The sequence below is a fragment of the Triticum urartu genome, chromosome 6 (genome assembly GCF_003073215.2).
Source record: "Triticum urartu cultivar G1812 chromosome 6, Tu2.1, whole genome shotgun sequence".
Taxonomy (NCBI): Eukaryota; Viridiplantae; Streptophyta; class Magnoliopsida; order Poales; family Poaceae; genus Triticum; species Triticum urartu.
The window spans coordinates 418,846,995-418,873,791 of record NC_053027.1 but is presented as its reverse complement, the minus strand read 5'-3'; positions in this window follow the sequence as shown (position 1 = coordinate 418,873,791).

Sequence of the window (26,797 nt, the reverse complement as noted above, 5' to 3'; positions counted from 1 at the left end):
GCATGATTAACTAGCATAAACGATCATCTGATCATCATCTACTTCTTGTGACGCTTGCTCTGCTTGTGGCTCGATCCGAGCTCGTCGATTTTGGTAACGAGGCACTTCCTCATGTCAACGATCCGCCTGTGCATCTTGTAGCATGTGTACACGCTCTTGGCTGCGAACCTGAGGTGATGTTCATCCAGTTGCCGCATCCAGGCCCTGTGCCAGGATAGGGGACTTGTTCTCTGGGCATCATGCTTCATCTTTTCGTAGTAGGGGTCGATGATGACCGAGGCGAGTTCGACCAGGGAGTCCTTCTTCGTGCTGCCCCAGACCCTATAGTGGTCACGGATTTCGACAAGGTTCTTGTAGGCCAAGCCCGTAACACGGAGCACGTTTACATCGTCGGTGGTTTCCACCATGGCGAACTTGTAGTCGGTGCTGTTGACAAACCTGTTGAAACGGTTGCAAGGCTCTATGGCCTTGCAGTAGTGGTAGATGAGGACATGATGGCCCACGCACAACCGGGCAACGGCAACCTTCTGATCTATGCCGGGACGACCGATGGTGTACTGGAGGTCGATGCCGACCACCTTGTACTTGTCTCGAGCAAGCAACTGCTCAACTCTGTTGATGTAGTCGTCCACCATGGCCAGGTCGATTGTGTACACCACCGAGAGATCTGTCTCCCTCGTGTGGGTCTCCACTCTATGCTCACCTAACTCCATTGGAGCGCCACTGGACATCCCCTCTCTATGTGTCGTCGTGGGTGTGCTTGTTCTGTTGTGGGGCGCAATTGAAAGGTTGAAGAGTCTAAGGTTATAATGGCCGCGGGAATTAAAGGGGAAGCCGGACGACCAGGAATATCGGTAGGCCCTGATGGCAGTGCTATTTTGTAGCGCATAACTCCATCGTGTCTCGCGTAACTCCATCGTGTCGCACGTAATTGCATCGCGCGGCAATGCGCGCGGCGTAACCGCATGCATATGGGCCCCCCGGCGTGATCGTGCGCACGCCCAACCGCTGGCAGAGCGCGCGTGGAGGGACACGAGCAGAGCGCTCCACGGTCGCCTCAACGGCGAGCAACCATACACACACACACACAACAGTTGAATGCGCAAGGAAAATATGTCCACAAGCCGAGTGCGCCGACGGACGCGAGCAGAGCGTGCCGCGGCGCCTAACGGCGAGCACAGCGTGCTACGGCACCTAACGACGAGCAGAGCTTGCCAAGGGACGCAAGCAGAGGCCGGCATAGTGATACGTGGCAAATAAGATGAACTGTGCGAGCGATGTCGGAGACATCAAGCACGAATCAGATTAGAGTTGCGTGTGCGTTACGTGGCATATAGTTGATCCACCCGAGCTGTTTGTGATGGAATAAGCCGTGTGTGTTGCGGGCAAACACTTGCTGGTATGTAACCTTAAATTTAACCAAAAAAGTGTAAATGCATGTTACAAAAACTGTATAGCTGGAAACTATGTTTAAATACGACTCCAACGATATAATCTTTGGTGACATGCATTCGTATTTTATTAGTTAAATCCTACTTATAAACCAGGACGAGGGTATAGTAGGTAATTAAACCACAAACGTTTTTTTGTATTAACCATATGTGTCAATGGCTCGGTGAAATCCCCCAAAATCCCAATGCTTACCGGCCTGCTATAAAAACCCTCACGGTCGGCGAGTCCTGCGTCGCATTTCCCCCTCCCTCCCAGTAGCTCATCTTGTGTGCTTCTCCCACAATTGCCAATGGCACCGGTCCGTTGTCGTCGCTCAGCCACTCTGCCATCATCAGAGGACAGCTCCAGTTGAGAGGCTACACCGCGGCGATGCCACAATCCCCGGCGTAGTGTAGTGCACGTGGTGTCCTTGTTGGGTGTGCGTGGAACACCCACCACACGCTCCGCAGCCGCTGCCCGTCGGCAGCTGTTGCCGCCCGCCGTTGCCGCCACACCACCATCGAAAGCCAGGGCCATCTCCCGCTCCGCCGCCGCGGCCCGAAGGCGGGAGGTGGCCGTCATGGTCGCCACCCCACTGCCGGCCACCATGGCCACCACCCGCTATGCCACTGCGGCCCGAAGGCGGGAGGTGGTGGTCGTGGCCGCCACCCCATCGTCGGCTGCCGTGGCCGCCAGCCCACCGTCGACCGCTGGGATCATCACCCGCTCCGCCACCACCGCCCGAAGGAGGGAGGCGGAGGTGGAGGCCCGCACGTGCGCCGACAACCTTGCGTGCTACATCGAGTTCCTGCGGGAGGAGGAGGAGCGCCTCATCGAGCATGCAAAGAGCCTTACCGTAGCCGTGGCCGCAACACATGCCGACGCAGAGGCGAGGAATCAAGAGATCTACGAGCAGTCCGGCCGCTTCGAGAGGGATCGTCTGGAGCGACAGTGGGCATTCGAGCTGGCGAGCGTTGCTGAACATGCAGCAGCGGCAGGCACCGTATTGCATTTCTCCAGCTCGTCGGTATGCTCCTCCTCCTCCTCTGCCTCTTACTAAGCACGCTCGGCAGAGGAGAGGCTGCCAAAAGTAGCACAAAGCCCCTCCGTGGTAGTAGTAGTATTTAGGGGCTATTTTGTTCAGTTCATCTGACTATAGATGTGTGGTCGAACTGTACAATGTACTTAAAATTAGCTATTATATATAGTTGAACTAGCTATTTTAGTACGTGGTTGGCAACAATTGGGGAAAAGTTTGGTCGGTTCAGCTGTTGAGTTGACTGTTTGTATAAATTAAGAACGACTGCTTAATCTATTAATGAAATCTATGCTTAATTACTGAATTTTAGTTGCAAAAATTAGATAGTGCTAGCGATTTCTAGCTGCATATTTTGACAAATCGCAGTGTTACAAGGATTGACAAATGGCAACATTACTAGATCAACAAATGTAAATCTTTCCAGTTTGACAAATGACAACATACCCAATATGACAAGTGCAAATCTTACCAAATTGTTTGTACGTGAATGCACACGGGTCATCCAAAACAACCGTTTGCATTGAAGGGGTACACAAATCCTGCGCTGCGGATTTTCCCTCGACTTAAGGGGGAAGACCATAGCTCTCACTTTGCATACAGGTGTTCTATGTAAGACGTTTGTGATCAAGAGCTGCAGAAATCCTGCTCAACACATTTTCTCTTGGCTTCCTGGGGAAGCTGTAGGCACGCCTTCCGTTTAGTCAAGCACTCAAGCACCTGTCCGCATGGCACCTCCTAGCCATTAAAAGAGTGAGGTGTGGCATCACATGAATGGTTAACAGAACACACACAATTTAAATTATACAAAACGTTTGAGATGTTATAGTGGCAGCTATTTGTTTCAAAATGCCTTTGTTGGCTGTTATTCCAGTGCGCCTTCTCTCAAAATGGACACAACAAATACCACAACATGTCGGGTTCCATTCCATTATAGCATGCCAAGTTTCATGAATTTCAGACGAGTTTTGGATGTACTAGAATTTAAAAACAAAGTATCTCAATGTTTTGCCGGCAATCAATAGTGCCCTGGTGTTTGAAATTCATTCCCATTTCTTGCATGGGACCTAAGCATGCCCTGAAGGACACAATTTGATTTTTCAACCAATTTATATGCACTGGATCTTGTGCATGTAGTTTGAATTTGAATTGTTGATGACCCACAAGTATAGGGGATCTATCATAGTCCTTTCGAAAAGTAAGAGTGTCGAACCCAATAAGGATCAGAAGGAAATGACAAGCAGTTTTCAGTAAGGTATTCTTTGCAAGCACTGAAATTATCGGTAACAAATAGTTTTGTGATAAGGTTGCAACAAGGTGTTGGGGAATGCAGTATTTCAAAAAAAAATCCTTCGATCACGCAAGATCTATCTAGGAGATGCATAGCAACGAGAAGGGACGAGTATGTCTACGTACCCTCATAGACCGAAAGCGGAAGCGTTATGAAACGCGGTTGATGTAGTCGAACGTCTTCGCGATCCAACCAATCAAGTACCGAACGCACAATAACTCCGCGATCTACACACGTTCAGCTCGATGACGTCCCTCGTACTCTTGATCCAGCTGAGGCCGAGGGAGAGTTTCATCAACACTACGGTGTGATGACGGTGATGATGAAGTTACCGACGCAAGGCTTCACCTAAGCACTACAACGATATGACTGAGGTGGAATTCTATGGAGGGGGGCACTGCACATGGCTAAACAATCAACTTGTGTGTCTATGGGGTGCCCCCTCCCCCGTATATAAAGGGGTGGAGGAGGGGGCCGGCCGGCCACCTTGGTCGCGCCCCAAGGGGGGAATCCTACTCCTACTAGGAGTAGGTTTCCCCTTTCCTAGTCCTACTAGGAGGGGGAAGGAAGGAAAGGGGGGCCGCCCCCCTCCCAATTCGGATTGGGCTTGGGCGGGCGCACCCCTCCTCTTGGCATTCTCCTCTTTCTTCCACTAAAGCCCATTGTCGGTGTCAAAACCGGCGGATCTCGGGTAGGGGGTCCCGAACTGTGCGTCTAGGCCGGATGGTAACAGGAGGCAAGGGACACAAAGTTTTACCCAGGTTCGGTCCCTCTCGATGGAGGTAAAACCCTATGTCCTGCTTGATTAATATTGATGATATGGGTAGTACAAGAGTAGATCTACCACGAGATCGGAGAGGCTAAACCCTAGAAGCTAGCCTATGGTATGATTGTTGTCTATGTCGTCCTACGGACTAAAACCCTCCTGTTTATATAGACACCAGAGAGGGTTAGGGTTACGCAAAGTCGGTTACAATGGTAGGAGATCTGTATATCCGTATCGCCAAGCTTGCCTTCCACGCCAAGGAAAGTCCTTTCCGGACACGGGATGAAGTCTTCAATCTTGTATCTTCATAGTCCAGGAGTCCGGCTGAAGGTATAGCCCGGCCATCCGGACACCCCCTAATCCAGGACTCCCTCAGTAGCCCCTGAACCAGGCTTGAATGATGATGAGTCCGGCGCACAGTTTGTCTTCGGCATTGTAAGGCGGGTTCCTCCTCCAAGTACTTCACAAAGATAGTGTCCGGCTCTGCAAAATAAGTTTCCACATATTGCCATAGAGAGAACAATATTTACACAAATCTAATCTGCTGACGTATTCCGTAGTGCGACACACCACGGCCAAGCCTTTGTCCGAGTCGTTTCATTATCCCACCTCAGCATGTTATGCGAGGCGGTTTCCTTGGCACGTCTTGTCAAAGCAGAGATCATGTCCCCTTATTCCGGGATTCTCATCAATACGGGCGTGGGTAACCCAACCGCACCATTGATTACGGCGCTTGGAGATAAGCGAGTTTTACCAGGCTGGTGGGGACATGTAGTTGCGTCCACCCATATAAGGGGATAAGGATCCACCTTTCCGCCTACGCCTTCTTCCTCCTTTGCCTATCCATTCTTGCGCACTCGAGCTCCAGCGCCCAAGTCCGCACTCTCATCTCAACCTTCTCCAGCCATGTCCGGAGCAGGAGGCAAGTGGATGGCCTCCTCCGTCACGGAGGGACATATCAAAAAGCTGAGGAAGGCCGAATACCTGTCTAACGACATCACGTACCGGCTTCCCGAAAAGGGGCAGCTCATCCCCACCCCTAGGCCCCATGAGAGGGCGGTGTTCCTCCCCCATTTCCTCCGCGGACTCGGCTTCCCTCTTCACCCATTTGTCCGGGGGCTCATGTTCTACTACGGCCTGGATTTCCACGATCTGGCCCCGTACTTCGTCCTCAACATCCCGGCGTTTATCGTCGTGTGCGAGGCTTTCCTCCGCATCCGCCCCCATTTCGGCCTATGGCTCAAGACTTTCAATGTCAAGCCGAAGGTGGTGCGCGGCAACTAGGCGGAGTGCGGAGGCGCCATGGTTGGCAAGATGGCCAACGTCTTATGGCTCGAGGGCTCCTTTGTGGAGACCTTGAAGGGGTGGCAATCGGGGTGGTTTTACATCACCGAGCCGCGCGACCCCGAATGGGTCGCACCCCCCGAGTTTCGATCCGGACCCCCTACGTGGCTCACCTCCTGGAAGGAGATGGGCCTGTCGTGGGGTAAGAAAGGAGAGCTGACCGGACTCCAAACATGCATCCAAACCCTGGTGGACAAGAAGCTCAAACTTGTCAACGTAATCCAGGTTATGCTCATCCGCCTGATCCTCCCGTGTCAACAACGGGCTTTCACCCTGTGGGAGTTCGACCCGGCGCGACACCAAACTCTGAGCAGGCTCTTCGGCACGACGTACGAAGATGCCTGGAAGGTGCTTTTCAAGGGCGCCGAGGCCCCCGCATCCGCTACTGAGGATCGCGGATTCAGTACGCAGCGTCACACTCATGCGGTAAGTTGTTTTTTCCTTTTACAGGGTATCAGTTTTTCATAGTTTGACTCCATGTGGGATCTAAGCTCCCTTACCTTTGACAGGATTGGCAGGCGACGTCCGTAAAGATCAACTGTCCGGCTCCTTTGCCCGAAGGCCCAGCGGACGCTCGCTTGGCGAAGCTGCTTGTTTCGGCACCCTATGTGGTGCCGGAGAAGAAGGCCGCGAAAAAGGCCACGGGGACTCGAAAGAGTGCCCGGCGCCAGGAGGTGTCGGATCCATCATCCGGTGATTCTGAGGCGCATTCCTCTCGTGAAGACGAGGAGGAAGAAGAAGAGACCTCTCCCCCTCCAGCGGGAGGAGAGAAGAAAAGGAAGGCCTCCCTCTCTGGGGAGGCCAGAGGGTCCAAGAAGGGGAAAACCCTTCCTCCGGACTACTCCACCGACGCCGACGACGGCGGAGAGGAGTGGCAGCCCAGGGCCAAGCCCCTGGCAAAATCGTAAGATTCTGGATACCGGAGTAATTCATAGTATTCGTTTATTGCACAACTTTCCCTTACGCTGAATATGTTTATGCAGCCCACCCAAAGACCGGCTCGACGCGTCGTCGAGCGGCTCACTGGATTCGTCGGATGTGAACTCGCTTCCGACGGCTTCCTCCCCCCGCCCTACGGACGACACCGAAGTGTTGTCCCAACAGGTCCCAAGCCGGGAGGAGGTTGTCCTGGAGGCACCGCAAGGCGACCTCCCTGACTCTAGGAGTAAAGGGGATGAAACCCCCCAGGGCTCCAAGTCCGGCTCTAGGCCGGACACCGCTCCGGAACCTTCAAAGGTTCCAGAGTTCGGCGGGGGACCTCCTTCCAAGAGGAGTAAGCCCACCGCGCCGGTGACCCCCATCCAACCGGAGGCGCCGGACAATATGTTGGAGGCGCTCCAGGGCGCCTCCATCGACGAGGAGCACCGCACTATTATGAGTGCGGTGGTCCAGAAGGTTCAGTCCGCCAAGAGCGGACTGACTAAAGCTTGTACTAGCCTTTTAACAGGCTTTGAGGTAAGTAAAGAATGTGTAAATAATATTACCGCATAGACAGTAGCCCCTGATGCTCTGTTTGGCGTTCGGGAAGAAAAGCCGAATAGAGGATCAAATAAAATTCGCAGGAGTCTAACAAAAAGGAGTCAATATGCGTATGCATGCTTCTCTGCTTGCGTCCGCCGTACTAACTGCGGAAGTGGACACGCTAAAGCAGAACCTCGAGCGGTCCGAGCAAGAGCTTGGGCGTGTCAAGAAGCAGCTCGAGGACAATGAAGGTAAGAGATACCGTGTTTAAATATATATAAAAAGGTGCAATTGCAAAAAATGACAGGACTATCGTGGCTATTTTAGGGGCCACGTCTGAGGTGGCAACCCTTAAGCAGGTGCTGGCCGAGGCCGAGAAGAGGGTGGCCATGGAGCGCACCGAGCGGGAGAAGTATGAGGCCGAGGTTGGCAAGGTACGGCAAGAGCTCCAGGCTCTCATGAAAAAGCATGAGAGTTTGGAGCTTGACTCAAAGACGCGAGCGTCCGAGCTCGCGGCGGCTATTGGAAATGCCAAGTCTGCCAAGGCCGAATCCCAAAAAACCCTCCAGGAGTTGGATGAGGTGAAGAAGATAGCAGCGGGTAAGGCATTCTTTATGCAAAGCAAACACATAAACGTGAGTTACTTGTTACTTACCCGAATCCGGAGCTCTCCAGGAGCGTTCGCAGATCTTCCCCAGAGTGTATCCGATGCCGCCGCATTCTATCGAGCCGAGGAGGGCAGCTCGACAGAGAAGGTGTTCTGGTCTCAGTATGCTGAGGCCGGACACCCCGTACCCCTGAGCGACCAGCTGAAGCAGCTGGTCGAGCTCCACAAGGCGGCCGAACAGGCCATGAAGGGCCTCTTGGTTCGGCTGTGGCCTGGAGAGGCTCCGCCTGGGAGCTATTTTGGGCTGGTGCGGCGGCTGGTGGAGGCCTGTCCAAGGCTCGAAGTCATCAAGCGCTCCGTCTGCATTGAAGGTGCCCGTAGGGCCCTTGCCCGTGCTAAGGTGCACTGGGGCAAGCTGGATGCCGAGAAGCTTGTGAAGGACGGGCCACCACCGGGGAAAGAGCGTCGCAAGCCCGAGAATTACTATAAGGATGTTCTGAAGGGTGCCTGCCTTGTGGTGGATGAATGTTCTAGGGATGTAATTTTTGAGTGAAACTTGCTCGTTTTGTCCTGTGCGCTGAAAACTTGTTCATATGCGCTAAGCAATGCTGTTTGTAATTTAAAATATTACCTTCTGTGCGGCTGTTTATCAATTCTGAGAGATGGCAAGTCGTCGGCTTCTGCCCCCGTGCCGCTAGTGCTGGGGTGTTCGGGGATAAACCTGAGCGCTCTTTTTCCCATGTTTGGGTCCTTCGAGGGAGACGCTCAGCCCAACGAACAAGGCAATCGGACTATAATGCGTGAACACTCTCACTTAGCCATAGAATTCTATAATTTTAAATTTCGGCGAAGCCCCTGGTATTTGGAAGACCGAGTTCGGGGCGCTATCCACGCCTTGGCCGGACAGAGCCGGCTCCTCGCCCTAAGCGGCATAAGTCTTTAGGGACTCGAAAGACCTCTCGAACAGCGACCAGCTCTCGCCTCATCATGACCGTCAGTTTTAGCTTTCTCCACTGAGGTACTCGGCCCAGCTCAACTGGGGCACAATCGCAGTGGTTCTCCTAGTGCTACCTTAGCCGATATAGCGGAACGTAAGGCACCAAAACATAGGAGCCGGGCAAACCCAACTATTGACCCAAGACATGATTCGGAGCCGATGCATATAATGCTATAAGTTCGGGGTGCCGCACTTGTTAAAGTGTTCATACTTCTCACACCATATTGAGGGGTACTAAAGCCCCTGGCGTATTTTGGCCATACCAATGTGTACGGGTGCAATATGTCGTTAAGGAACACATGTATATAGAAAAAAGGTAATGCAAAAATAGACAAAAGCTATGCATTGTTTATTAAGAAGGGGCTGCGGTCAAAGCAAAACGATACAAATAATGCGATAAGTGGAAGGTTGGACTATTTAACATGTCCATTCCAGGGGCCAGCTGCGGAATAGTATGCAGAACAGGTATACTGCTCGTGATAGAGACCACCTGGGAGTTCCGTGATGCGGCGTGGCTTGTCTGCTTCCCTGGTTCTTGCATCGTTTGTGTGGCAATTGAACTGCTGAACAGGCCTTCCGAAGGATGGAGTCCTGAAAGTAAGAGAAAATTAAAAAAATCGGCAGCCCCTGGTATGGTTTAAGCCGCGTTTCGGGCGTGCCGTGACGGTGCCCCTCCCCTTGTACCCATGGTATCTCTAGAGCGTAGTTATGTACGCGAAGTATTGGCGTCGCCTTTTTGCGAGGGTTGGGGTTGGGGCCGCATTGCTACGCCTGCTCAGATCGTGCCAGGCGGTCTTGTTGTAGGTTACTCCGGGCGCGCTTGACGGTGTCCGGTCGTTTAATGGCCGGACTGGAGAACTGCCTGGAGAGGCTGCTTTGTACTTCTGCTGCAAGGGCCGCCGTGTGCTCCTCCGTTCGGAGGGAGCGTTCGGTGTTTCCATTGACCGTAATTACTCCTCGAGAGCCTGGCATCTTGAGCTTAAGGTATGCGTAGTGCGGTACTGCATTGAACTTGGCGAATGCGGTTCGCCCGAGAAGTGCGTGATAACCACTGCAGAACGGGACTATGTCGAAGATTAACTCCTCGCTTCGGAAATTATCCGGAGATCCGAAGACCACTTCAAGTGTGACTGAGCCTGTACAGTTGGCCTCTACACCTGGTATTATGCCTTTAAAGGTCGTTTTGGTGGGCTTAATCCTCGAGGGATCTATGCCCATTTCCGCACTATATCTTGGTAAAGTAGGTTCAGGCTGCTGCCGCCGTCCATAAGGACCCTAGTGAGATGAAATCTGTCAATAATTGGGTCTAGAACCAATGCGGCAAATCCGCCATGACGGATGCTAGTGGGATGGTCCCTTCGATCAAAGGTGATCGGGTAGGAGGACCATGGGTTGAACTTTGGGGCGACTGGCTCTACCGCATATACGTCCCTTAGTGCGCGCTTCCGTTCCCTTTTGGGGATGTGGGTTGCGTATATCATGTTCACCGCCCGCACTTGTGGGGGAAAACCCTTCTATACACTGTTGTTCGGCGGCTAGGGCTCCTCGTCGTCTTTGCTATGCGGCCCCTTGTCTTCATTTTCAGCATTTAACTTGCATGCCTGCTTGAACACCCAACAATCCCTGTTGGTGTGATTGGCCGATTTTTCGGGGGTGCCATGTATCTGGCACAAGAGGTCGAGTATTCGGTCCAAACTGGACGGGCCCCTAGGATTCCTTTTGAATGGCTTTTTCCGTTGACCAGATTTAGAGCCTCTGAATCCGGCATTAACTGCCGTATCCTCAGCATTGTCGCCGTTAATGCAGTGCTTCTGCTTGTTGCGACACAACCTGCCACTGCTGTCCCTGGTGTCCGAATTACCAGGGTTCTTGGTCATGTTGTTGCTACGAGCAAGCCAGCTGTCTTCTCCCGCGCAAAAGTGGGTCATGAGTGTCGTGAGTGCTGCCATAGATTTCGGCTTTTCCTGTCCAAGGTGCCGGGCCAGCCACTCGTCACAGATATTGTGCTTGAAGGCTGCTAGGGCTGCCGCGTCTGGACAGTCGACTATTTGATTTTTCTTTGTTAGGAACTGTGTCCAGAATTGCCTGGCCGATTCCTCTGGCTGCTGAATTACGTGAGTTAGGTCATCGGCGTCTGGGGGTCGCACGTAAGTGCCCTGGAAATTGTTGAGGAATGCGGCTTCCAGGTCCTCTGAACAACTGATTGATCCTGTTGGCAAGCTGTTAAGCCAATGCCGAGCTAGTCCTTTAAGCTTGAGTGGGAGGTATTTGATGGCGTGGAAATCATCGCCGCGGGTCATGTGGATATGAAGGAGATAATCCTCGATCCATACCGTAGGATCTGTTGTGCCATCATATGATTCGATGTTTACGGGTTTGAAACCCTCAGGGATTTTATGATCCATTATTTCGTCTCTGAAGCATAGTGGGTGTGCGGCACCTCTGTACTGGGCTATATCACGACGTAGCTCCAATGAGCTTTGTCTACTGTGTTCGGCCCTGCCGAATTTGTGGCCGGCGTGACGGTTATCGTCTCGAGCCGTGGGGCGCCCACGCAATCCGTAGATCGATCTTGTTTGCCTTGCCTTGTCCTCCAACATATCTCGTAAGTCCGACGCATATTCCCGTGCCTTGGTACGGGGTGCGGCTTGAGTGGAGGGCCGAGAGGCCTCTCTGTCACGGCCACGAGGTGGCCGGTCGACCGCATCAAGTGCTTCCTCCTCTAATCGGGGTAGCAACCTGCGCTTTGGGTAGCTCTTGGAGGGGCGTTCGAGTTTATGCTCCTCGGCCACAAGGACTTCAGTCCATCTGTCGACTAGCAAATCTTGATCAGCTCTAAGCTGTTGCTGCTTTTTCTTGAGGTTTCTTGCCGTGGCCATAAGCCTGCGTTGAAAACGCTCTTTCTCGAAGGGATCCTCTGGCACGACGAATTCGTCGTCGTCGAGGCTTGCCTCGTCTTCGGAGGGAGGCATATAATTATCGTCCTCGACCTCTATGTCAGCCACTTTCTCATGAGGGTTGGTTTCTCCATCCTCCTGTGCTAAATCTCACTGGAGGGGGTTTTCTTTGGCGCTTTTCGGAGTATTATTATCTCCCGTGCTGGAATCGCCGCATTTGTTTTGGCGGGATTTTGAGTGGCGCCGCTGACGCCGGCGCTTAGGCTGTTTCTTGGAGGGGTCATCCTCCGCTGTTCCGTCGCCATCTCCTTCTTCTGGGGTGTCCACCATATATATGTCATATGACGAGGTGGCTTTCCAGGGCCTAGTAGGCGCTGGTTCTTCATTATCTCCTTCATCGGCGTCCATACCGTCGATGTCTTCGGAGTCGAAGTCGAGCATGTCGGTTAAATCATCGACAGTGGCTACAAAGTGGGTGGTGGGTGGGCTTTGAATTTCTTCATCGTCTGTACCCCAACCTTGCTGACCGTAGTTTGGCCAGGGCTCTCCTGATAAAGAGAGAGACCCCAGTGTCTTCAGAATATCGCCGAAAGGCGAGTGCTGAAAGATGTCCGCGGCAGTAAACTCCATGATCGGCGCCCAATCGGATTCGATCGGCGGGGGCGCGGAGGGTTCGGAGTCTAGAGAGGAGTCCGGCTCCTTGGAGTCACGAGTCTCGCGGAGTGCGGGGCTGGTGTTCGGCTCAATCACCGTTGGGATCGCAGCCCCTGAGGCGGCGTCCACCCGCCCATCCTCGATCGGCACAGTTGGCTCCGAATTAAGGGTCGAAGCCGATGCGGGTGCGGCCTCCAGGGCACTGTTCAGTGGCAGAGCTAGATCATGCTCGTCGGGACAGTGCGGCGTGCTCGGCAGTGGCTCGAATCCGTCGAAGATCAAGTCCCCACGGATGTCAGCCGTGTAGTTTAAACTTCCAAATCTGACCTGACGGCCAGGGGCGTAGCTTTCGATCTGCTCCAGATGGCCAAGTGAATTGGCCCGCAGTGCGAAGCCCCGAAGACGAAGATCTGTCCGGGGAGGAAGGTCTCACCCTGGACTGCATCTCTATTGACGATCATAGGAGCCATCGAGCCTGACGGCGACGGCATAGAGGAACTCTCAATGAAAGCACCAATGTCGGTGTCAAAACCAGCGGATCTCGGGTAGGGGGTCCCGAACTGTGCGTCTAGGCCGGATGGTAACTGGAGGCAAGGGACACGAAGTTTTACCCAGGTTCGGGCCCTCTCGATGGAGGTAAAACCCTACGTCCTGCTTGATTAATATTGATGATATGGGTGGTACAAGAGTAGATCTACCACGAGATCGGAGAGGCTAAACCCTAGAAGCTAGCCTATGGTATGATTGTTGTCTATGTCGTCCTACGGACTAAAACCCTCCGGTTTATATAGACACCGGAGAGGGTTAGGGTTACGCAAAGTCGGTTACAATGGTAGGAGATCTGTATATCCCTATCGCCAAGCTTGCCTTCCACGCCAAGGGAAGTCCTTTCCGGACACGGGACGAAGTCTTCAATCTTGTATCTTCATAGTCCAGGAGTCCGGCTGAAGGTATAGTCCGGCCATCCGGACACCCCTTAATCCAGGACTCCCTCACCCATGTAGGCCCATTAAGCCCCCGGGGGGTTCCGTAACCTCCCGGCACTCCGGTAAATGCCCGAACTCATCCGAAACCATTCCGTTGTCCAAACATAGCCTTCCAATATATTGATCCTTATGTCTCGACCATTTCGAGACTCCTCTTCATGTCCGTGATCACATCCAGGACTCTAAACTACCTTCGGTACATCAAAACACATAAACTCATAATACCAAACGTTAAGCGTGCGGACCCTACGGGTTCGAGAACTATGTAGACATGACCGAGACTCACTTCCGGTCAATAACCAATAGTGGAACCTGGATGCTCATATTGTTTCCTACATATTCTATGAAGATCTTTATCGGTCAAACCACACATACGTTGTTCCCTTTGTCATCGGTATGTTACTTGCCCGAGATTCGATCGTCGATATCTCAATACCTAGTTCAATCTCGTTACCGGCAAGTCTCTTTACTCGTTCCGTAATGCATCATCCTGCAACTAACTCATTAGTCACGTTGCTTGCAAGGCTTATAATGATGTGCATTACCGAGAGGGCCCAGAGATACCTCTCCGACAATCGGAGTGACAAATCCTAATCTCGATCTATGCCAACTCAACAAACACCATCGAAGACACCTGTAGAGCATATTTATAATCACCCAGTTACGTCGTGACATTTGATAGCACACTAAGTGTTCCTCCGGTATTCGGGAGTTCCATAATCTCATAGTCATAGGAACATGTATAAGTTATGAAGAAAGCAATAGCAATAAACTAAATGATCATAGTGCTAAGCTAACAGATGGGTCAAGTCAATCACATCATTCTCTAATGATGTGATCCCGTTCATCAAATGACAACTCTTGTCCATATCTAGGAAACTTAATCATCTTTGATTAACGAGTTAGTCAAGTAGAGGCATACTAGTGACACTTTGTTTTTCTATGTATTCACAAATGTACTAAGTTTCCAGTTAATACAATTCTAGCATGAATAATAAACATTTATCATGATATAAGGAAATATAAATAACAACTTTATTATTGCCTCTAGGGCATATTTCCTTCACAAGGTGGCCCAATCCTTTTTGTATCAAAGGACAAGCCTGGACAAAATCTTATATAAAGGAAAGCGCTCCCGAGGACACATGGGAATTATCGTCAAGCTAGTTTTCATCATGCTCATATGAATCACGTTCGTTACTTTGATAATTTGATATGTGGGTGGACCGGTGCTTGGGTACTGCCCTTCCTTGGACAAGCATCCCACTTATGATTAACCCCCCTCGCAAGGATCCACAACTGTGAAAGAAGAATTATGGTAAACCAAACCATATCATGAAACATGTATATGGATCCAAATTAGCCCCTTACGAAGCAACACATAAACTAGGGTTTAAGATTCTGTCACTCTAGCAACCCATCATCTACTTATTACTTCCCAATGCCTCCCCCTAGGCCCAAACAATGGTGAAGTGTCATGCAGTCGACGTTCACATAACACCACTAGAGGAAAGACAACATACATCTCATCAAAATATTGAACGAATACCAAATTCACATGACTACTTATAAGAAGACTTCTCCCATGCCCTCAGGAACAAATGTAACTACTAACAAATTATATTCGTGTTCATGATTAGAGGGGTATTAATGTGCATAAAGGATCTGGACATATAATCTTCCACCGAATAAACCAACTAGCATCAACTACAAGGAGTAATCAACACTACTAGCAACCCACAGGTACCAATCTGAGGTTTTGAGACAAAGATCGGATACAAGAGATGAACTAGGGTTTGAGAGGAGATGGTGCTGGTGAAGATGTTGATGAAGATTGACCCCCTCCCGATGAGAGGATCGATGGTGATGATGATGGTGACGATTTCCCCCGCCCGGAGGGATGTTTCCCCGGCAGAACAGCTCCGTCGGAGCCCTAGATTGGTTCCGCCAAGGTTCCGCCTCGAGACAGCGGCGCTTCGTACCGAAAGCTTTCTTCTATTTTTTTCCAGGGCAAAAGACACCTTATACAAGAAGATGGGCATCGGGGGGCTTGTAGGTGGCCCACGAGGCAGGGGGCGCGCCCAGGGGGTAGCGCGCGCTCTCCACCCTCGTGGACAGTGGGTGGCCCCCCTCCGGTGCTTTCTTTGCCCATTATTTTTAATATATTCCAAAACTAACTTTCGTGGAGTTTCAGGACTTTTGGAGTTGTGCAGAATAGGTCTCTAATATTTGCTCCTTTTCCAGCCCAGAATTCCAGCTGTCGGCATTCTCCCTCTTCATGTAAACATTGTAAAATAAGAGAGAAAAGGCATAAGTATTGTGACATAATGTGTAATAACAACCCATAATGCAATAAATATCGATATGAAAGCATGATGCAAAATGGACGTATCAATTATGCACATGAAATGCCTAGAAAACCCAGTTAATGTATAAAAATGTCAAACGAACCTCAAAAAATTCCGAAAGTAAACACAACACTCCTGTTGTTCTATGTTGACACTAGAAATTTTTTGAAAGCAATAAGAGGCAACGAATATCGTTTCGTCCCCAAAGGTGGCACGGTCCCTACCGAAACCATGATGCTTGTTGTGAGAAGCTAAGGTTTGTGAGAAGCTTATACCCAAACCTACCCCAAATGGGACAATTTTTTTACCACGGCATGTTGATGCCGCTCCATGATAGAGTGCCAAGTTTCATGAATTTTAGACGAGATTTGGATTTACTAGAATTTAAAAACCAGGTATCTCAATGTTTTACCGGCAATCAACAGTGCCCTGGTGTTTGAAATTCATTCCCATTTCTTGCATGGGACCTAAGCATGCCCCGAAGGACACATATTTGATTTTTCAACCAATTTATATGCACTGGAGCTTATGCATGTAGTTCAAATTTGAATTATGCACATGAAATGCTTAGAAAACCTAGTTATTGTATAAAAATGTCCAAACAAACCCCGAAAAGTTCCAAAAGTAAACACAACACTCCTGTTGTTCTATGTAGTCACTAGAATTTTTTTGAAAGCAATAAGAGGCAACGGATATCGTTTCGTCCCCAAAGGTGGCACGTTCCCTACCGAAACCATCACACTTGTTGTGAGAAGCTAAGGTTGTGAGAAGCTTATATCCAAACCTGCCCTAGGGAATTTTTTTTAACCACGGCATGTTGATGCCGCTCCATGATAGCATGCCAAGTTTCATGAATTTTAGACGAGTTTTGGATTTACTAGAATTTAAAAACCAGGTATCTCAATGTTTGCGGCCGAGTGACGGTGGCAGGGTGTTTGAAATTCATTCCCATTTCTTGCATGGGACCTAAGCATGCAACCAAGGACACATATTTTATTTTTCAACCAGTTTATATGCACTGGAGAATGTGCATGTAGTTTAAATTTGAATTATGCACATAAAATGCTTGGAAAACCCAGTTAATGTATAAAAATGTCCAAACGAACCCCGAAAAATTCCAAAATTTAACATAACACTCATGTTGTTCTATGTTGACACTCAAATTTTTTTGAAAGCAATAAGAGGCAATGGATATTGTTTCGTCCGCAAAGGTGGCACGTTCCCTACCGAAACCATCACGCTTGTTGTGAGAAGCTAAGGTTTGTGAGAAGCTTATGCTCAAACCTGCCCCAAATGGGACAAAAATTTTACCACGGCATGTTGATGCCGCTCCATGATATCATGCCAAGTTTCATGAATTTCAGACGAGTTTTGGATTTACTAGAATTTAAAAACCATGTATCTCAATGTTTGCGGCCGAGTGACAGTGGTAGGGTGTTTGAAATTCATTCCCATTTCTTGCATGTGACCTAAGCATGCAACCAAGGACACATATTTGATTTTTCAACCAGTTTATATGCACTTGAGAATGTGCATGTAGTTCAAATTTGAATTATGCGCATAAAATGCATGGGAAACCCAGTTAATGTATAAAAATGTCCAAACGAACCCTGAAAAATTCCAAAATTAAACACAACACTCCTTTTGTTCTATGTTGACACTTGAAATTTTTTGAAAGCAATAAGAGGCAACGGATATCGTTTCGTCCTCAAAGGTGGCACGTTCCCTACCGAAACCATCACACTTGTTGTGAGAAGCTCTGGTTTGTGAGAAGCTTATACCAAAACCTGCCCCAAATGGGACAAAATTTTTACCACGACATGTTGATGCCGCTCCCTGATAGCAGGCTAAGTTTCATGAATTTCAGACGAGTGTTGGATTTACTATAATTTAAAAACCAGGTATCTCAATGTTTGTGGCCGAGTGACGGTGGCAGGGTGTTTGAAATTCATTCCCATTTCTTGCATGGGACCTAAGCATGCAACTAAGGACACATATTTGATTTTTCAACTAGTTTATATGCACTGGAGAATGTGCATGTAGTTCAAATTTGAATTATGCACATAAAATGCTTGGGAAACCCAGTTAATGTATAAAAATGTCCAAACGAACCCCGAAAAATTCCAAAATTAAACACAACACTCCTGTTGTTCTATTTTGACACTCAGAATTTGTTGAAAGCAATAAGAAGCAACGGATATCATTTCATCCCCAAAGGTGGCACGTTCCCTACCGAAACCATCATGCTTGTTGTGAGAAGCTCTGGTTTGTGAGAAGCTTATACCCAAACCTGCCCCAGATGGGGCAAATTTTTTACCACGGCATGTTGATGCCGCTCCATGATAGCATGCAAAGTTTCATGAATTTCAAACGAGTTTTGGATTTACTAGAATATAATAACCAGGTATCTCAATGTTTGCGGCCGAGTGACGGTGGTAGGGTGTGTGACATTCATTCCCATTTCTTGCATGGGACCTAAGCATGCAACCAAGGACACATATTTGATTTTTCAACCCGTTTATATGCACTGGAGCATGTGCATGTAGTTCAAATTAGAATTATGCCCCTGAAATGCCTACAAAACCAAGTTAATGTATAAAAACATCCAGACGAACCCTGAATAATTCTATTTTTTATGACACACCTATAGTTGCATGTTCACTTCAGATAGAAGTTCTAGCAATTCAAACACCATCCTTTGTAGCCGTGACCCCATTACGTAATTCAAATCAAGATGATAAATCGAGTAGATCTCACACAGTTTATTATCACCAATCATGTGAGATGCAGCACAAAATATCTTGGAGCACCGTCGGTGTATAGTACGCCTATGGCTTACGCGAGAATGTGTGTTAGTTACAGTCCACAGCCGGCGTGTCAAGCACACTAGCTCACTCCCCAAATATCATTTCACTGTTCATTCATCGCCGGTGAAAGATGAGGATGTGGACCCACGTCGTGAGGGCAACTTAGGTGGCCCACTCTGGTGAGAGCGTGGCCGCAGCTGCTAGGCGCGTGCTAACAAGCTTCATGAGGGTGATCGTAGTCTGCGTTCGGGCATCCAAGGCAGCCCAAACGGCCGCTGTTGCTTCTCAAGCGACGGCAGCAGCATCTGCCTTGGGGATAGCAACTGGCAAGAGCGGCATAACAGCTGTCTGTTCCGCAGCGGCGACCTTAGGCCTGATGGAGGCCGCCCACTACCATGTTGAGCCGTCCATGCCTAGCTCGTGGCGGTCACCGCACAAATCGAGCGAAGCTTCTCCGACAACGGTCGGCAAGCCATGGCCGAAGAGTTGGCAATCACCGAGAGATTTCGAGCAGCCGTCCATTCCTGTGCGGCATACCTTGCCACGATGGAGCCCGCCCAGAGCCCAGATTGCGGCCGCCCATGCCATGCTCATGGCAGCCTATTCCAAAGATATGGTGGACGCGGATGGCGAGATGCTTGCCGAGTAAGGTGCAATTGATGCCATGGAGCCCCTTCCCTAGGAGATCGTCGGGCGTGAGCTGGACATGGAGGCGGCGGCGGAGATCAACGAGCACCAGCCGTATTAGTACTCTTTGTTTTTTTTAATTAAGAGCACCAATCTTTAATTTGTTAGAGTAATTTTTAGGTCAGCTAGCTCTGTTTAATTGCTGAACTTGCTCGATTAAGAAGTTAGTCTCCTTTGTGTAACCAAATTATGCAATGACGTGCATGACCACTGTAACCAGGGAAATTCGAACCAAAATTTTTGACGTTCAAACTCAACACACACGGGTTAAGCTATCTGAATCGTTTGTGATGTTCACATATCGTACAAAGTTCTGAATAAGGGACCGTGTCTGATGACACTTTGCGCGCCAATTTTTTCGCCGAAGCGATTCCAAATTTTTGGCTTCCGCGGAAATATCTACCTACCCGCCCCCTCCCCCTTACCAAAAGCCACATTTCCCCTGTTTCCACCTTCCTTTCCAAGTTGAAACCTTCACTCCTTGTTTGCAGTGCTGCCTCCTCGCCGGCGACCCTCCTCCACGCTGCTCGGCCTCGCCTATCCAGGCAGGTAATCCACACCCGACCCCCATCGTCCTTCTCCTTCCACATCCCACATGCCCCGACCGCCGGTGCGACACCTTCCACCCAAATCACCGACCCCTTCACCAAATAAGCGCCGCCCTAAGCCATGGTGCGCGCGGTATAGCCAGGATCCCAAGGACCATTTGGCAGCAGAGAAGAAAATCGCGGCCGCATGCACGGATGAGGTCGCGATGGCTGCCATTCGTGTCGACCCCCAGATCTTGGAGGAGCACCTCGCGATCAAGGCCACCGTCGACACCTCGCGCGCCGCCGATGCAACGCGGTTGGCTGTTTGGTTCAATTCTGCAATGCGATGTTCAATTGTTGTGGGTGCATTCTTTTATTGTATACCATGTGAGAAATAAATTGAATTTGGCTGTAGTAAATACATGACAAAAAATACAATTGCTATATTTCCAAGTTGTTAAGCATGCTTGGTTTGGTTAACTGTCTGATCTTCTATTAGGAGTATGTTATATTGTGCAATGTGGTGCTCATTTAATGTTTAGTTCATTTGTTGTGGTGTTTCGCTAGTTGCTTGGTTCAATTCTACACTGCGATGTCCAATTGTCGTGGGTAGAATTTTGTATTGTTGTGTATGTGAGGAATAAATCAATTTGGCTGCACTTAATACATGAGAAACATATACAAGTGCTATATTTCCTAGTTCTTAATCATGCTTGGTTTGGATAAATGGGTTTTTCATGTGGCTTGAATTAATCTGATGAATCTGCAATGTGCTTATTTTTCATCAACATATTTTACTGATAGCATGCGAACTCTTACTTAACCTGATGACTAACTACCTTATATGTGTTGCAGGGAAACAATGGGAAGCACTAAGGTTTACAATCAAGGTTAGCACGTGCATGGTCCGTTGTCTAATAGCACATTATTGGGCAATTGCAGGAACCATTCTAATATTTAGGTTTTTAACAATTTGGTCCTGCACATGTAGGTCCTGCTGTCAGAGGTTTTGACCAACTGTTCGACCCTTTTTGCATATGGGGAAATGAGTTGTCCATGAATATCAGACATGTCAATAATCTCAGAAAGATTGTTAGGGTAAAGAAATTAGCGACAAAAAACAACAAGATCTTTGTCTGCACAAGGAAGAAGACATCAGTTCACTACAGGATGGTACTAACTATTATATCTTGCCTTTTTATTACTTTGCCCCATTTCCAATATAGAGAAGATACTTATGCACATCCATGTTTTTAGGCCTTTCCAGAGAAGTTCACCGATGATTACCTCTCAAACCACCTTTATGGTTAGGAGGCGAGGAAGGTATTCATACAACACCCACGGTTCAATATTGAAGTGTTCCTGAAGAGGACGAAGGATGGACGGTAAATCATCCACATGCACTGGCCTAAAGTTACAAAGACCTTCAACATCAATGAAGGCTCAATATTCGCCTTCTACTTCAGCAGTTTTCCAGATGAGATACATCTGTCTATGTACCGTCTATGATGCTAATTTCAAAAGGTTATAGATGTTGCATGTGAAACTTGGTCCCGGTGTAGTTGTGTAATGGGGTAGCTAAGTGTCGAAGCTATATGATGTTGTACTCTGATGTATTTCAATTATGAAAATGAAATATATTGTGTGCTTAATATGAAATGTCAATTAGATCAGTAAATGGATTATGAATAATCGGATAATTAGCCTGCTAATTAGGTTTTTCTATTGCAAACGGCTGTTGAAAAAATACCGTGGGCGATGACCACAGGAAACGCACACAATTTCTAGGAATAAACCGTGTTGGATCAATGAACAATCACACCCGACTTTCTCTTGAAAACTGTTTGTGTTAGGCCACCCTGCGCCAACGTTTACCCCATACATACTGTGTGTGATGGACAGCCTTTGCCACACAGTTTCTTCTATAGACCATGTGTGATGCATTCAATGATGCAAACGATTTAACAGGAAAAATTGTGTGTGATGTACCTGTGAATGGAAACGTTTTCCTTGGAGAAACTGTGGGGGATGTACATATGAACGGAAACCTTTAGCGGGGACTGACTGTGTGGGATGTACTTGCGACCGGAAACAATTTTGCCGTATAATTGTATTTTTTAGCTCTACTGTACGTATTTCCGTATCTGAGCGCTCGCCTGTTGCACACGACCTCATTTTGCCGAGCGTGTGTGCCATGAGGGCATATCCCCGACGGTTTCTGGGTCGTGTGGGAAGGAGACCCCTATCGCCCACACTTACTAGGCGGCGGTTCCAAATGCCGTCGCGGAAAGGGGTTAAAAACCGTTTGTATAGGACCGACATGTACCAATGATGTGGCTTTTTAATTATGTTCCTAAATATGTAAGACAATTATTATCCACTATCATCGTCCTTATATTCATCAGTCTTGCTATAAGTCACCGTCGATGCTATATAGGTCTGTCGGATCTTACATCAAGATCCGTGCAAAACTTTCTTTTTAGATTTTTTCTCTCTCTTAAATCTCAGTCCAGTGAGACATAGCCAAGCCGTGAAACAAGGGCTCGGGCGCCAATTATGGAGACACTGGTAGGGAGGTGCGCGACAGATAGAGGTCAAAGGGATCTCCTCCCGATGAGCACGCGTAGGGGTCTGATCGCACGCCTCCCGTACTCAAATAGCTACCCCGCACGACACCTCCTAGCCAATAAAAAAGTGGACGCGTGGCGGCATGTAATCTGTAATGAGAACGCCCACGGTTTCAATAATACTTGTGTTTCCGATTTGTAACGTGACAACACTTGTTCCAAAATGACTTTGTTGATTGTTAATATGCGCGCCTTCGCAAATCGGACAGAAAAATTACCACGACATGTTGGTGCCATGAAATGACACCATGTTGATACATCTCCGTCGTATCTATAATTTGTGATTGTTCCATGCCAATATTATACAACTTTCATATACTTTTGGCAACTTTTTATACTATTTTTTGGGACTAACATATTGATCTAGTGCCCAGTGCCAGTTCCTGTTTGTTGCATGTTTTTTGTTTCGCAGAAAATCCATATCAAATGGAGTCCAAACGGGATAAAAACTGACGGAGATTTTTTTGGAATATATGTGATTTTTGGGAAGAAGAATCAATGCGAGACGATGCCCGAGGGGACCATGAGGCAGGGGGGCGCCCCAGGGGGTCAGGCGCGCCCTGGGCCCTCGTGGCCACCGCAGAAGGCGGTTGGTGCCCTTATTTCGCCACAAGAAAGACAATATCCGGATAAAAATCGTGTCCAATATTCATCCCAATCGGAGTTACGAATTTCCGGGAATTTAAGAAACGGTGAAGGGGCAGAATCTGCAAGGCAGAAACAGAGAGAGACAGAGAGACAAATCCAATCTCGGAGGGCTCTCGCCCCTCCCATGCGATGGAGACCAAGGAACAGAGTGGAAACCCTTCTCCCATCTAGGGAGAAGGTCAAGGAAGAAGAAGGGGGCTCTCTCCCCCTCACTTCCGGTGGCACCGAAGTGCCGCCGGGGCCATCATCATCACCGTGATCTACACCAACAACTTCACCGCCATCATCACCAGCTCTTCCCCCCTCTATGCAGTGGTGTAACCCCTCTTTTACCCGCTGTAATATCTACTTAAACATGGTGCTCAACGCTATATATTATTTCCCAATGATGTATGGCTATCCTATGATGTTTGAGTAGATCTGTTTGTCCTATGGGTTAATTGATGATCGTGATTGGTTTGAGTTGCATGTTTTATTATTGGTGCTGTCCTATGGTGCTCTCCATGTCGCGCAAGCGTGAGGGATCCCTACTGTAGGGTTGGCAATATGTTCATGATTTGCTTATGGTGGGTGGCGTGACTGACAGAAGCACAGACCCGAGTAAGTAGGTTGTTTGCATATGGGAATAAGGAGGACTTGATACTTTAATGCTATGGTTGGGTTTTACCTTAATGATCTTTAGTAGTTTCGGATGCTTGCTAGAGTTCCAATCATAAGTGCATATGATCCAAGAAGAGAAAGTATGTTAGCTTATGCCTCTCCCACAAATAAAATTGGAATAATGATTACCGGTCTATTTATCGATTGCCTAGGGACAAATAACTTTCTTGTGTGACATCAAGATCTCTACTAAAACTAACTTAGTTGTTTATTTATCTAAACAACCCCTAGCTTTTATTTACGCGCTCTTTATTATCTTCCAAACCTATCCAACAAGACCTATAAAGTACTTCTAGTTTCATACTTGTTCTAGGTAAAGAGAACGTTAAGCGTGCGTAGAGTTGTATCGGTGGTTGATAGAACTTGAGGGAATATTTGTTCTACCTTTAGCTCCTCGTTGGGTTCGACACTCTTACTTATCGAAAGAGGCTACAATTGATCCCCTATACTTGTGGGTTATCAAGACCTTTTTCTGGCACCGTTGCCGGGGAGCAATAGCGTGGGGTGAATATTCTTGTGTGTGCTTGTTTGCTTTATCACTAAGTAATTTTTATTTGTTGTTCTAAGTTGTTCTCTATCTTTAGTTATGGATATGGAACACGAAATACCAAAAAAATTAGGTTTACTTGCTACTCATGGAGATGGGGAACCTCCTAAAACCCTCGATGCTCATTATGTGAAAGATATTATGTACTACTTTGATAATCCTGAGAAAACCCCATTCAATTATATAATGGGAGACACGTTGGATCGACGTGAGTACTTTAGGGATTATCGCTTGACTAAAAAAGGGAAACTATTATGGGATCACGTTTATATGTTGCATTGGTATGCTCGGCAACTATGCTTGAGATATGATTATACTTGTTGTTTTAGGATGAAGGCTCCACACCTTCCCTTTTCTTGTGAATTTAATGATAATGAAACCTTAGCTTCTTATGCTAATGGTATATATGATTACTATGATGTGGAACAAATAGAAGAACTCGTTGCTTTTATGGGTGCTTATGAAATTGAATCTTTGTTTAAAGAGTTTGAAGATTTTGATGATTCAGTTTATAGACCTAATTTTTTTGCTATACTTAAATATTGCTATGAGAATTATGAATTCAATTCCGATATTGATGGTTTTATTGAGAGAGTCTCCGCTGTCCAAGAAGAGACTAATATTTTGCAGGAGTCTATGGAAGAAGAAATTAATGACATTGTGAGCTCATTAGATGAAAAAGATGAGGAGGAGAGCGAAGAACAAAAGGAGGAAGAGCGGATTGATCACCCGTGCCCACCTTCTAATGAGACTAACTCTTCAACTCATACATTGTTTAAATTCCCTTCGTGCTTACAGAAGGATGAATGCTATGATGATTGTTATGATCCCGTTGATTCTTTTGAAATATCCCTTTTTGATGATGCTTGCTATGCTTGTGGCCAAGATGCCGATATGAATTATGCTTATGGAGATGAACTTGCTATAGTTCCTTATGTTAAACATGAAATTGTTGCTATTGCACCCATGCATGATAGTCCTATTATCCTTTTGTATTCTCCCGACTACACGATATCAGAGAAGTTTGCCCTTATTAAGGATTATATTGATGGGTTGCCTTTTACTGTTGCAAATGGTGATTTTGATGGATATAATATGCATGTGCTTGCTGCTCCTACTTGCAATTATTATGAGAGAGGAACTATATCTCCACCTCACTATGTTTCCCACATGATAAAATTGCAAGAAACTGCTTATGCTATATATTGGCCTTTACTTTGTGTGCATGAATTATTCTTTATGACAAGCTGATGCATAGGAAGGGATTTAGACTTCGTCGTTGCATGATATATGTTACTTTGTGCTCACTACTAAATCACAAATCATTGTTAATTAAAATTGGCTTTGATATACCTTGGGATCCGGGTGGATTCATTACTTGAGCACCTTATGCCTAGCTTAATGGCGTTAAAGAAAGCGCTGCCAGGGAGACAACTTGGAAGTTTTAGAGAGTCATTTATTTCTGTTGTGTGCTTTTATAAAGTTTAAAAATAAAAATAATGTGCCAAGATTTGCCTTTAGGATGTTTACTTTACTTGTTGGTTTGTGCGGTGCAAGACAGAAACTTTGGCTGTAGTGCACGATTTTATATTTTTACTGGAATGCCAAACGGTTCTGAAACTTTTTGCACTGCCTTTCTATACAAATATTTTATTTTTTCTAAATTTTTCAGAATTTTTGGAGTAACATAAGTATGGTAATGTTCAGATTACTACAGACTGTCCTGTTTAAGACAGATTCTGTTTTTGATGCATAGTTTGCTTGTTTTGATGAAACTATCAATTTCTATCACTGGATTAAGCCATGGAAAAGTTATATTACAGTAGATACAATGAAAAAACAAAATATAAATTGGTTTGCAACAGTACTTATAGTAGTGATTTGCTTTATTATACTAACGTGTCTTACCGAGCTTTCTGTTGAGTTTTGTGTGGACGAAGTGTTCGAAGATCGAGGAGGTCTTGATGTGAGCAGAAGGAGGAGAGGAAAGAGCTCAAGATTGGGGATGACCAAGGCACCCCAAGTAAATATTTAAGGAGACTCAAGTGTCTAATCTTGGGCATGCCCCCGAAGGCATCCCATCTTTCTTCAACAAGTATCGGTATGTTTTCAGATTCGTTTTGTTCATGTGATATGTGCAAATCTTGGAGCGTCTTTTGCATTTAGTTTTCACTTTTATTTTATGCACCATGATAGTATGAGATAGTCCTTGGTTTATTTATATAATGCTCTTTGCACTTCACTTATATCTTTTGAGTATGGCTTTATAAAATGCTTCATGTGCTTCACTTATATCATTTGAAGTTTGGATTGCATGTTTCTCTTCACATAGAAAACCGCCATTTGTAGAATGCTATTTTGCTTCACTTATATTTTTTAGCGCGTGGGCATAACTTTTGTAGAAACAATTAAACTCTCTTGCTTCACTTATATTTATTTAGAGAGATGACAGGAATTGGTCATTCACATGGTT